Below are 13,035 nucleotides of genomic sequence, written 5' to 3'. Positions count from 1 at the left end.
GCCTACTGTAAGTGATTATTCTGAATGGCTATAGAATAATGTCGGCAAGAATTTTTTTTTTAAATAGTACTCTGAAAGCCAATTTTCAGACCCTAATATTATTCAAGATTCGGTTAAATGTTCAATCTATTAATCCCAGAGTTCCCTTATTACCCATTAAACGAATATACAATTTGCAGATAAGGAAATTATTTCTATCGACTGGAATTTTGTTTCTACATTATATAAGGTCAGAACTTTGGCGCATACGATTCATACTCTTAAACCCACAGAACCTACATCTACATCTACTCATTTATGGACAACGATTCTAGGTTATATCAATTTTGGTGTTAGCAAAGGAATGGTGTCCATAAAGTCCCAGCACCATTACAAGTATTTATTGCTCAGAATGGTACTGGGACTTTATGGACACCCTGTATGTGTGAACTTTATATCTAACTGAAAATTAAACGGTCGAATGCTTTTACCGGTCGCCTGCACGCGCATGTAAGGCAGCAGGTAGGTAGTACACGAGATAGAATGAAATCCAAAAAACACAAGTGATTTTTTCCCGTGGTAGCTATGGCGAAGATGTGTATAAGGAGCTAAATTTCTTGGAGATTATAATTCGAGCCTTCGAGAGGAAAATAAGCATTTTCACACGATTCATCGTTGAAAGGTATTGTTTATGGAGCCCCTTCCTTTATGTGTGATTAACTTTTGCCTGCACGATAGAGTTCTAGATAGTATTGCATTATAACATTCTGTACACGACATTATACAATAGAGGTTACTTATTTCCTTGTATGTTTAGTCTTGACACTTTTACGAGTGTCTTCACTCTCCAGGCGGAGTGTAAACAAACCCATTTTGGTCCTGAGGTCGGATAAGGGCAGAAGGATATAACAGCTTTAACGTCTCTGCTTTGTGTAAACGGAAACCAACACTACTGAAACTTTCAATCAAGTAAGCGATCTGGTGTAAGCGTTGATGTTCCAGAATGTGACTCAAAAGCTACCAATAAGCAGAGCATTTTTAAAAGTTATATTCCTCGGCTTAAGTGTTTTCCTTTCTAATTTTGGAAGCATTCCTTAATAGAGTCCTCCTCCTCCTAGCACTCTTTAGTAATGTGCTTGACATCTCTTCTTGTCAATATTACATTAAATTGTGTTCTAAGGGTCTCTCACTCACTTTGCTGATGTTTGGAATTCATTGTAACCCATTACTGATCAAACCAGACTCGTAGGGTTTGTTAGTCTTTGGTATTTTTTCTTATTTGGTTTTGCGGTCGGTAAAAAAAAAAAAAAATCGCAATGTTTTTAATTCTCTGAATTTCACTACAACTATGATTATGTGACGACTGCGTCTCTGGGTGGGATATGGTGTCATGTTTCGTTTTCCTCAAGGCGAACCTCCTCCAAGACGGGACACTGATTCATCTTGCTGATCCAACGGAAACATGTCATGTTATTTTAAAACCTTTTCGTAGCTCTATTCTCGTTTCATTTTCCTAAAACCAAAGTTTATTTTTTATGCTCTCTGTTAGTCTACCCTCCTAGCTCTCAGTTTGTTGCGTTCCTCCCAATCATAAAATTCTCGTTCTTTTTGTTTGTTTGTTTGTTTTTTCACTTATTACTAGGGTGCATTTCTTGCCGAACGGTTCACGTAGTGATGTCCTTTTCATTTCGCTCCGAGTACCTCTGCCACACGCATACCGCATCACATTTCTTTTGCCTTTCCAGAAAGTAAATCACTCCTTAACCGTTGAAGCCATTCCCATCCTCGACACATCGGAGGAGTAAAACAATGTAATTAACCCGTTTCTAGCGATTTAAGTAGCGAAAAGGGCCTCATTTATAGCCAATTACTACTTCCTGCTGGCTATGTTTGACAGTCTGTCGAAGGCAGCAGCAGCTTCAGAATTTTGACCGGGTCTGCTGGACCTCGACGGTCGTTAATGAGCAGGTAAATGATGCTAATTGCCTCTTCAAACCGGAAGGCCTCGTTGGCGATTGTTTAAGGGCGCTCAGAAGCGCCTAATGACCGATGTACGTCATTCTTGCGCAAACCAGCGAACGAGAGAGAAAACGCTCCGCAGATCATCCGCAGGTAGTCATTACGATTGGTTTGTTTTGGTTTCTTGGGAACATAACCTTAATGCCTGGTTAGGGCTTACTCGGTCTTCTGTTGATTCCTCATTACTCGTCATTCTCATGCAGGCGAAGAAGACTATGCAGGGTTTATTGCTTTTCGGAGGAGGTCCCGAGTATATAACATGGTTCAATAGTCATAAGTGTTTTTTATACTATTTATTACACTGCAATACGATATATAATACACACACACACACACACACACGCACACACACACACACACACACACATATATATATAAAATGTATTCAGTTGTATTCCACATAAGAAAATTTTTCCTATGTGGAATACAACTGAATTACCATATCTTCGTGTCTAAGAAGATTACCAGTACTATATATCATATATAGATATATATATGTATATATATATATATATATGTATATATATATATTATATATATATATATATATATATAATATATATATATATCTTAAACCATTAGGCATGCAAATAGAATTACCAGGTCCATAGCAGTTTCACCGCTCAGGTCGACAAGATTTTTTTTTCTAAAATGGAAAGCTGAACACAAACCAAGATAAGTTCATGTAGAAGGAACACAAGTTCACAAACATTTCCCCAAGAAGTTTAGCTTTCCGGATATGCTGAACCATCTTTCACTCAAATAGAATTCCTTCATGAAAAATTATTGTTCAAAGGTAAGAGAAAATCTAATACGGAAATAATAAGATGTGATCTAAAAAAAAAATCCTTGAAAGGCCCTCAAAAAACCGAACCCAAAATGTAATGTATAAGAATAATCAGTAAACTTATCTCGTCGATACTTGACAATTCTACCTACGTAGCAGATATCTGTAAACATTTAATAATTTCGTATACATTACGGGTGTGTCAGACATAAACACCTTTCAACTGACACTTCAACAGGAGTCTTTAGGGAGGGGTGGCTTAAAGATGAATGTGAATAAAAACAGAGGTTTTGCTAAGCAATAGAGAAGACAGAGACAGAATAGTAATACAAGAAAGAAGAGGCTCGATTATAAAACATGCAGAAAAGTTTAAATATGCTTAGGATCTACCTTGAGCCAAGAGGGAGGATGTGAGGCTGAAGTTGACAGTAGGATAAAAGCTGCGTGGGGGAAGTGGAGAGAGGGAGCTGGAGTAGTATGTGTTAAGAAAATGCCAATCAAGCTAAAAGTCAGGATAAGTGATAAGACCAGTGTTAATGTATGGAGTGGAAACATGGGCTCTAAGAAGAAAAGAGGAAGTAAAGCTTGAGAGAACAGAGATGAGAATGCGGAGGTGGATTATGGGAATATCGCTGCTTGAGAGATTGGAAAATGATGAAATAAGAAGGGCAGGCTTAGTAAAGATTATAGAGGTGATAAGAGAGTCACGATTGAGAAGGTATGGGCATGTGTTGAGGAGGAAGTGAAGAGGGCTTGGGAGGAACCTGTTAGAGGAAGAAGATTGAGAAGGAGATAGAGAATTAGAATGGCGAGATAACGTGAAGGAAGATATGGAGAGAAGAGGTCTGGTGGAGGATGATGCCTTTGATAGAAGGCAGCGGAGGAGAAGACGCATCAGGCAACCGACCCTTAATGTAGGGACAACGGTGGGAAAGAAGAAGAGTTGGAAACTCGCTTTCTGTGGTTGAGCAAAGAATAGTCTGGCCTTTTCGCTGAAAGAGAACTTTTAGTCATTCACTGGGTCCAGTTTGCACACTCTTTTCCTTTAATCATGTGTGGCATCAGAGGATAATGCGAATTATTTGTCTATGATCTGAAACGAAGAGCTTATGACAGAGCGCCCTCCCCTATCTAACTGAATAAATGTCAATTCGCGAGAACAAAGGAAGGAAGAGAAAATAAAACAAATATTTTTTGACAATCATGAAAAGGAAATCTGAAGAGAACGTGAAAAATATAAAGTACACAAGAAAGAAATATGAAATGTATATATTTTCATGATCACGAGGAAAAAAACAGAAATGTAGAAAAAATAATGTCAGACAATCGCGAAACAGAGAAACGGAAGGAACGTGAAAAATATAAAGTACATAAGAAATAAAAAAATTATATATTTTCACGATCACTGGACAGCGAACGGTTGCATCCTGTTTGTATTTAACGAAAGATTAATTTCGCGCCCAAGTTAGTCTTATACCTACTACATATTCAAATATGCCGCCATCAGATACCGTTAGATAATCAAGTGGTCGCAAACTACCCATCAAATGTGATATCAAGTATCGGAAACATCGAAGTCATTTCCGTCGGGTATGTGCTCGGGGACACGTATCCTTCCAGACAGAAAACGTATTAGCGTCCAGTCCAGTCCAGTGACGTATCGTGTTTCCAGACGATATCGTCCACTAGGTACTTAGAAACCTTTCACTGGAAGGGGATATCTGGAATTGAAATGAGGGTATTCATTTCGCTCGAGTGCGAGTTTCTTAGCTTGTTTTGCTACCAAGCTCTCTTCTTCTTCTTCTTCTTCTTCTTCCCAGCTTTTTCCCATTTTTATATGGGGTCGCCGTTTCGGATGAGCCGTTTCCATCTATTTCTATCTTGCGCTTCTGCCTCATCAATTCCCTTCTCATGTAAATCTCCTCTCACACAGTCCTTCCATCTCTTTCTTGGTCTCCCTCTCTTTCTTCTTCCTTGCACCTCCACTCCCATAGTATGTCTCCCAGCGTGGTCCTCATCTCTCCTCAACAGGTGTCCATACCATCTCAGCCTCCCCTCCTGCACTTTCTTTGATACTTCCACCACCTTAGTTGACCCCCTTATGTAGTCATTTCTGATCCTATCCACTCTTGTTACCCCAGACATCCACCTAAGCATTCTCATTTCTGCCACATCCATCTTCTTCTGCTCTGCTTTTCTCATGCTTGCTGTTTCCGTACCATACAGCATTGCTGTTCTTACCACCGTCTTGTGAAATTTTCCTTTTAACCTAAGCGGCACTCTTTTGTCACAAAGAACTCCCGAGGCCGCTCTCCAGTTGTTCCAGCCTGCCTGTACCCGATGTTTTACTTCTTCTTCCATACTTCCTCCAGCGTTAACAAAAGATCCCAAATACTTAAACTTATCAACTCTCCTTATTTGCTCTCCACCAAGCTGAATACTTTCTCTATCATCCCCCTCAGTGGTGGTACACATATATTCTGTCTTGGATCTACTTATTCTCATTCCTCTGTCCTCCAGTACTTGTCTCCATCTTTCCAATTTCACTTCCAGCTCTTCCCTGCTCTCTGCACACAGAACAATATCATCCGCATACAATATGTTCCATGGTACTGTCTCCCTTACTTCCTCTATTATAACATCCATTACTATGTTAAAGATAAATGGGCTCAGAGCCGACCCCTGGTGTAATCCTACTCTCACCTCAAAACCTTCTGTCTCCCCAACACTGCTCCTCACTCTGGTAAATACATTCCGGTACATCTCTTGTATCAATCGCACATACTTCTCTGGCACCATCTTCTCCCTCAGGCTCCTCCATACCTCTTGTCTCGGGACTCTGTCATAAGCCTTTTCAAGGCTCTGTTTCGGTAAATCAAACACTCAAATAGACGGTTACTTAGCCCGTATCCCATTAACCATAGACTATACAGTGCTTTAATGAACTGTCAAGAAAATCATCAAGCGATCAATTATTAATCACCAATCTACATTATGATACCATACAGTATCAAAATAGAATTCAATTTCGCAATACCCGTTCCTCTGAGTTTACAGACTCAAAATGGATAAGGCCTGATTCTTTATCAACTTTCAAATTTAGCGAGAAGCGATTTAACATTCAGAAAGGCCCAGTGGATGGATGAAACTAACTGAGTAATTTTAGCCAGACGAACAGGAAGGCTATCTGGAATATCGGCCATGGAGGAGGAGACGGTAAGAGCCACTAGGTACGGAACACCTGGTAGGTCAACGACGAAAATTGCAACCTCCTCCCCATTCGGTTGCCCTGCTTTTAATCTTTATTATAGGTTCCTAATGAGGTGGGAAGACTTGTACGTTTTCCTCTCTCTCCCCCCTTCGTAGTTGTCCAGCTCTGTAACGCGAACGTTCAGTGAAGGGTGACCCGTGATGAGATTTGCTGAAATCTGAGCGTTTTTGAGAGCGTTTTCTGGAGGGATGAGTTATTTGAGAACGTTGTTGCACGTACGGGTCGTTGGCAATGTCGTTAGTTCTAATGAATTGGTAATTTGTTTCAGGTTGACAGATTTTTTGATGGATAAATGGTGTAAGTATATTTCTCGCCGCTTGCAGTTTATTAAGAAATACTAATGGAGACTGCTATAAGTAGGTTAGTCCTGATGTTGTAGCAAATAATTCAAGTGACCTTGGTGCTGCCACATTACTGCTCTTTCAAAATTATGAAATTCTATATATATATATATATATATATATATATATATATATATATATATATATATATATATATATATACTAGCTGACCCAACCTGGCGCTACCAAGGAAAACTGAAAGAGTACCAATAAACTTTCGTTCTCCGCCCCTCTCTTTCTCTCTCTATCTCTTCTCTAACAACCCTTTACTCTCCCTCACACTCTCTATCTTTCCCCAAGTCTCCGTCACTTTCTCCCTTTTTCTCCTCCCTAGCACCTCCTCTACTCTCTCACTTCCTATCCCTTCTCTCTCTCTCTCTAACTCTCCCTCACTCTTTCCCTCTTTCTTTCTCCTCCCTAACACCCCTCTACTCTCTCTCTTTCTCGAGTAGTGCCATTTTGCTTGGTGAGACGTACCCGCACACAGTCTGATTAATCAACAGATACCACGCGTTTAACATACGTCTAGAAATCGAAAAAATATCTAGAAGTGTTTGTGAACTGCCGGTGATAATATTAGTGTGAAAATAATAGGATAAAGCGTCTACTAAGTTAGTTTATGAAGTGAAATATTGTAAATCAGATCAAGATGGCAGTAAGTTCCAACTGTGGAAAATAATGGCGAAATCTTGCGTGTCTAGCAGATTCGCAATATGATGAGGTAGCAGGAAGGGAGCTGGAATTTCTCATCTCTGAGATCAATAACAGCCCTAATCAAAAAGATACAAAAGCATTCATAGACACATTAGAAGGATATGATCCTTCAAACTGGAACAAATCATCAGAAAACATCTTGAAAATAATTGAAGAAGATCCAAATAAAATCCAAGCGGTCAAGAAACTTATAAAGAAAATTTACATCAATCAGCATATTCCAACAAAGAAAATGAATAAGGTGAACATTGTGAATATTCTAATTGATGCAATACGAAAAAGAATGCCAAAAGCATGCAAACTGTGTAAGGTGTGGTATAGCATAGTTAATCCACAAAACCTAATCAGAAAAGTTCTGCATGCAACATTCCAACGCATTCTCAATGTGCTGAAGTAATGCAAAATATGAGTAAGGATACCAGAATATTTTGCTCAATATATCTATCATGGATAGACAATGTTATTAAAGACTGCATGTGCAAATAGTTGAGGATGAAGAAGAAGAGGAGGAGGAAGAAGAAGAAGAGGGAAGAGAAGAAAACAAAACTGAAATGACAGAAAAAAATAAGGAAAACAAAGAACAAGACAAGAGTATGGATGCAGAGATGCTCATTGCTACTACATATAGGCAATCAAGCAGCATGCATACGAAGAAATAAATTACGACATGACAACACAAAATAAAATCCCGAAGAGGCTCTACCCAGATCTGCACACTGATGGGAAAGAGGAAAAAATAGACAAGAAAGACAAAGTCTGCACCCTTTTGAAAAGAGGGAATCGCAGATTCGGAGAAAGATGTTACTACAAACATCCCAAGGTATGTCACAACTATGAAATCTGTGGTAAATGTGCATACCTAGACGGCTATGAGGATGACTGCAGAGGTCTACATCCAAAAATATGCAAAAACCTAAAAGAAGGAAAAGGATGTAAGTTTGACAAAAAATGTAAATATATTCACCCTGTAGCCATGAATCAAAATCAATGAAATAATCAATTAAATAATAAAATACAAAATAAGAAAGAAACAAATTAAGAGAGGAACAAAGAACATGAGGTGAAGGAAAAAAAAGCAAGCCATCACCGCGATATGGAGTGTAAGCAAAGAATTTCCAAGCATCAGCTCCAAGATACTACAGCTCAAGAGATAAATACTGTGTGTACGATGCTAGGGGATACTGCAGATACGGAGAAAATTGCAGAGTCAGACACAAAATGAATAATTATGATGAAGGAAGATCAAATATTTTGGAAAAAGTTGCATTTTTTAATGTAAGAATTTCTGGAAATGAATAAAAGAACAACATACCAGAACAGGAAAGAGACATGGGAAAATCCTTATTATTACCCATATTAAATGAAGGAAATAACACGCAAACCATCACAGTGATGAATGCGCAGGGTTTAGTTACGAATAACTCAAAAAGAAAAATAGAGCACTTACAAGAACTAACCCAAATTGAAAAGAAAATAGATATAATGAATATAAGTAAAACCTGGTATTCCCAAGAGACTGGTAATGACGATCAAATAAAAGGGTTCCAAACTTATAGATCAGATAAAAAAAAATAGGAATCAAGGGGGAACCGCAATATATGGGAAAGACAAAAAACAAGGAAAAATATATGAGAAATATAGTAACTCAGAATGTGAACTAATAGCCGTAGAATTTGAATCTGAAAAAATATTGAACATAGTAGTATATAGACCCCCTAATACTAAAGAGTTTGACACAATAATAGAAAAATTGGATGATATATGTAGAAATCACAAGGACTGGACTATTCTCCTATCCGGAGACTTTAACTTTCCTTTCGTAGACTGGAAAGAACGAATAGGAGATTGTGGTTGTATTTATACATATAAAAAAAAGAGAGTAATAGTAGTGCAGAAGATAAGAGGCAATTCGAAAAGCAATTAGATATGCTACTAGAATACAACATTCAACAAATAAATCACCTGCCAACAAGAAACGGGCAAAATACTTTAGACCATAGTATTTGTGAACGAGGTGAATTATGTTAAAGAAATAATAGTTTATAATGCGAGTATTTCAGACCATAATGTCATAGAATTAACAGTCCATTCCAAAGCTAGTGAAAACAGAGATAAGCAAGAAATGAAAAAGTGGGAAGGATATGGAAAATACAACTTCTACAGTAAAAATAAAAAATGGTCAGAAATAAATGAAGAATTAAATTAAGATTGGGATAACATTTTCGTAAGTGATGATATAAAGGTAAACACGGAGATATTATATAGAATATTAAGAAAGAACAATAGTGGATAAATATTAGTACCGAAGAACTGCCAAAACTTTTTAAACATCAGTCATGCATACCAAGAGACAGAAGGATCTTGTTCCAGATAATCAGAAAGTGGAAAAAAGGTCTTGCAAAAGAAAAAAAATGCATGGGAAGTGGTGGAACTAAAAAGTAAGAGAAAAAGCAGAACAAAAGATTATACAATCAAAAGAAAATGAAAAAAATGAATAAAAGAAGAATAGAAATAGGCCCTCTAAGAATTGAAGGGAGATTAACAAATGAAAAAAAGGAAATATGCAACATATTGGCAGAAAGATATAAGAGAGAATTCACCCCTAGAATTGATAATGAAGATAATGATACAGAAATAAGGGATGAAAATAGTGAATATTTATCAGACTTAGATATTGTGCAGGCTAATAATGAAATAAAAAATGGAGCTGCAGCTGGGCCTGATGGTCTCCCTGCTATTTTGTTAAAGAAAGTAGTTCATTCTATTGCAAAGCCACTTGCAATATTATTAAGACAAAGTGTAGATACAGGCAAGATTTATGATGAGCACAAATTAGCATATATTACCCCTACTTTCAAAAGTGGATCAAGACTAGAGGCAAGTAATTATAGGCCTGTGAGTCTATCATCACATATTATGAAAGTTTATGAAAGGGTAATGAAGAAGAATATTATGAAACATTTAACAAAAAATAATTTGTTTAATATAGGACAACATGGTTTTGTACCCGGAAAAAGTACACAAACCCAACTGTTAGTCCACCGTGAGAACATATACAAAAATATGAAAAATGGAAAAGAAACAGATGTGGTTTATCTAGACTTTGCAAAAGCTTTTGACAAGGTAGATCATAATATATTAGCGAAGAAAATTAGAAAACATAATATAGTGGATAAAGTAGGAAGATGGTTAAAAGAATTTTTGCACAACAGAAAACAGATAGCTATTGCAAACGATAAGAAATCGGATGAAGCTAAGGTAATATTCAGTGTGCCACAAGGTACAATGTTAGCTGCATTACTGTTTGTTAATATGATTGGAGACGTAGACAGTAATGTTAAGGACTCGGTAGTGAGTAGTTTCGCCGATGACACAAGAATAAGTAGAGAAATTACTTGTGATGAAGATAGGAACGCGCTACAAAGAGACCTTAACAAAGTATATGATTGGGCATAGGTAAACAGGATAGAATTTAACTCTGATAAATTTGAATCAATAAATAATGAGACAATTACAAATAAGGAAGCAGTTAAAAGACCTTGGTGTGATGTTGAATAGGAACATGTTATGCAATGATCAAATATCAATTCTATTGGCAAAATGTAAAGCAAAAATGGGAATGTTGTTATGGCACTTCAAATCAAGAAAAGCTAAAAACATGATTATGCTTTATAAAACATATGTTCGTAGTCCACTTGAATATTGCGATATGATATGGTACCCACACTATCAAAAGGATATTTCACAAATAGAGAGTGTACAAAGGTCCTTTATAGCTAGAATAGAAGAAGTTAAGGATCTTGACTACTGGGAAAGACTACAATCCTTAAAATTATATAGTCTAGAAAGGAGAAGAGAACGCTACATGATAATTCAGGCATGGAAACAGATAGAAGGAATTGCCAAAAACATCATGGAGTTAAAAATATCAGAAAGAGCAAGCAGAGGTAGATTAATAGTGCCCAAAACTATACCAGGAAAAATAAGGAAAGCATACAGGACATTAATCCACTACGCACCAGCATCGACAATGCGGTGTCTATTCAATGCGTTGCCAGCTCATCTGAGGAATATATCAGGAGTGAGCGTAGATGTGTTTAAGAATAAGCTTGACAAATATCTAAGCTGCATCCCAGACCATCCAAGATTGGAAGATGCAAAATAGACCGGAAGATGCACTAGCAACTCTCTGGTAGACATTAGAGGTGCCTCACACTGAGGGACCTGGGGCAACCCGAACAAGATGCAAGGTCTGTAAGTAAGGACCCTAACACCCCTCTACACACTCTCCTCTCTCTCTCTCTCTCTCCTCTTAAGATAGTTGCTTCAGTTACATTGGCCAGAATTTTTGACATTTTGTATTTCACCCTTTCTCTCCCCCCATTCCTATCTGGGATGAACTTGGACTTAAAGGGCATTGGGTCTGTCATTATTCATCTCAGCAACCTCGAAAACTGTGGATTAGACACTAATATCTGTCATTTTTGACATTTTATTGTCAACCCTTCTAGTTCCTCATTGGATGAGTGGGTTGTCTACTCACCAATCAATCTGTTAGCCGGAGTTCACTCCCTGCTGCACTAGGGGAATTAATTTCTGGTGATTAGAAATTCATTTCTCGATATGTGGTTCAGCTCTAACAATAAGCAGTAGGTTCACTTGCTAGATAACTAATTGGTTCTTAACCACATAAAAAAATAAAAAATCTAATCCTTCGGGTCAGCCCCATGAGAGCTGTAAATCAGCTCAGTATTCTAGTTAAACTAAGATATACTTAACTTTTTTCACCCTTTCTCACTCCCGCTTTCTATCTGGGTTCAACTTGGATTTAAAAGGAATCAGGACAATCACTATTAATCTCAGCAACCTTGAAAACTATGGCTTAGGCACTAATATCTGCCGTTTTCGATTATCGCTTTGGTGCCCGTGATGGCTTATCCTCACAGTATTTTTTCCAGATTGCAAGTTACCTGTATGCCAAAATGAGGCATAATAAGCCCACAGAATTTATTTAGTTACTAAGTCTAGGGGCAGAAGGAAGGTCATCCCACCCCAACCCCTTTTGGTGCCCTTTGGTGCTGGTGCTTTCTTACTCCGACAGTATTCTTTTCAAGATAGTAAGTCATATGTATACAAAGTTTGGTTGAAATCATTGCTCAATGCATTTAAGAATTATGCTGGACCACACACACACACACACATATATGTATATTCAATATATATTATTATATTAATAATATATATTATAGTATATATATATTATATATATATAGTCATATAAAAAACTAAAATAGATGGACCTATTTAAATTTACAGAGCTTAATACATGCATAACGACAATCAAATAGTATTTGCATACTAATACAACTTGATTAGGCAGTGTAATAATCTAGCCTCCTGTTGGGGCAAGCCAGCCTCAATGGGTGCCGGTCCCAAGCCCGGATAAATAGGGAGGGTTGGTGTCAGGAAGGGCATCCGACTGTAAAAACCCACGCCAAAACCAATGGAATGAGTCGTGATATTGATGAGAATAGGGCTAGGGCGTACTCCGTAAACGACGCACAGACACATCGCCCTAACTCTGTGACAAGGCGAGGGCTACTGCATCATGAGCGGGTGCAGCTAAGAAGCGAGCTCTAAATGTGATCAGAATAGGCCAGCTCAATATTGGGTCTATGACAGGAAGAGGAAGAGAGTTGGCAGAGTTAATGAGGATAAAGAGAGTGGATATTTTGTGTGTGCAGGAAACTCGATGGAAGGGTAATAAAGCTAAAGAACTGGGGGATGGCTACAAGTTAATCTATAGTGGAGCAAATGAGCAGGGTAGGAATGGCGTTGGAGTAGTTTTGTCGGGGGAAATGAAGAATGCAGTGACGGAAGTGAGTAGAAAGAATGACCGCATTATGAGAGTGAAGATATGTTAT

Source organism: Macrobrachium nipponense, chromosome 1, assembly GCF_015104395.2.
Source record: "Macrobrachium nipponense isolate FS-2020 chromosome 1, ASM1510439v2, whole genome shotgun sequence".
Classification (NCBI taxonomy): Eukaryota; Metazoa; Arthropoda; class Malacostraca; order Decapoda; family Palaemonidae; genus Macrobrachium; species Macrobrachium nipponense.
This window is presented reverse-complemented; position numbering follows the sequence as displayed.